The following is a 1852-nucleotide window of genomic DNA, read 5'->3' on the forward strand; positions in this document are numbered from 1 at the left end:
TTCTCAGTCATTATGCTAACTGGAAAATTCCCCATAGTGTTTATTTGTCTATATCTGGGCTTTCCCAAAATGCTTAAGGGTGTCATAAACTTATTTCTTTAAATAAAGCAGACAATTCAAATCAATAGAACCAAATGATACATGATGGTAGAGAATGAAGAAGGAATACACAAACCTAAAATAAATAATTTGTGCTCGCCTCGTTACCATATCTCCCTCTTCATTGCTGTGGTTTCACAGGAAGTCTGAACCAGTTCTTCACACTGCTAATTAAAAACAAGCAGATAGGGTCTTAAACACCCAGCATGTCACCAATACTTGTCTTGCATTGGCAGAGTATGGACTCCTTTTAACCCACACAAGTTGTGGCACTTATAAAAACCCATAAAACACAAGATCGTTAACCACACCAAACCATTAAAGCTGTCCGGCATAAACAAGGCAAAAGGTAGTACGGATCTGAATTCACAAGTGCAGTAAAAAACAAAATTGGGCTCAATGACTTTGCCTCCAATTACAGTCTCTCTAATCAACTGATTTGCTGAAAAACAAAATCATAAGTGCACTCTTTCTAATATGTAGTTAAACCTTTTGTGCTTACTCTTTAAGTGTTCCATTAAACACTAGATTAAACAGGCTCCAAAATGTGGGAATTTGTTTATTTTGAAGTCTCAGTGAAGCACACTTAAAACCTGCTATTCAAACCTGGATTAGCACCTGGATCCCACAGCTCTAAAAAGTGTCTAAACTATCTAATTCACAATGTTTGGGTACAAATATTCATGACCTTCAGGGTAGAGCAGAGGAGAGAGGAGAGTGAAACCATTATCATCCACAGGAAGACCCTGCGTCCCCTGCCTTTTTGGTGTCTCACTTGGTAATGTTCCACCATCTCCTGCCTGTTTTCAATCCCTTTTCTGTTTTTTTTATCCCAATGATCTTGACCTTCTATCCTACTTTTTTTCTGCATCATTCTTCATTTCTCTTCCTGTGCGTGTGTGTGTGTCTGTGTGTGTGTTTGTGACTCAGGTCCCTTTACTACCCCACACAACTGCCTGCCATTCCATCTCATTTGCCCTTCTTTGCCATGATGGTTTCTGTCCGCTCTCCCTTCATCTGTCCTTTCACATACAGTCAATCTCCTAAATTAATCCGGTTAATGGCCCTGGTCTTTGTGCGACTGAGCAGTACAATCTCGTACTCACAATGTCTTATAAGCCAGTCTAGAAAAATATCTTTTTGCCATCACGCTCATACGTGAGCATACAAAACAAAAACGTAGCATTGCAACTCTCTGCTGTGCAAAAAACACTCCGGAGAAAACACAAACACTTCAAAAAACACCCAATTTGCCGTTTCAAATACCTAATGCTTCTTTTTATGAGCAGTTTCTTTGATTACACAACAAGCACCCCATGGGAATGGAAGTCTGATTTATTCAGACATTGATTTGATTGGATGACCCTTCCAGAGCACTTCATAAATTAGCAGCTGGATGAGTAAATGGCAGGGTGGGCCATTCCAGAAAGGACTTGTGGGGGATTCTGGCTTTTTCCTTAATTACCTCAGCAATCTGAGCATCTGAGAAGACACAAGGGGGATCAAAGAGCATCTCTAATAAAGTCCAGAGCTGGTACAACCCTTCTCCAGCATTTGTCTTTTTTTTTTTTTTTGTCTTTCAAATTTGACATTAAAGGCTTCTTCAGTTTGCAAGTGTATCCTTGGTTGTAGCGCAGTGCTTTTTGATCAAAAGTTGTTAATTCTACTGCATTTACCAGTGGTAAAATGTTATCTAACCCAGTGTTTTTCAACCACTGTGCCGCAGCGGCACACTAGTGTACCGTGAGTGATC

The sequence above is a fragment of the Poecilia latipinna genome, unplaced genomic scaffold (assembly GCF_001443285.1).
Source record: "Poecilia latipinna isolate Pla-1442-1.1 unplaced genomic scaffold, P_latipinna-1.0 Scaffold13, whole genome shotgun sequence".
NCBI lineage: Eukaryota > Metazoa > Chordata > Actinopteri > Cyprinodontiformes > Poeciliidae > Poecilia > Poecilia latipinna.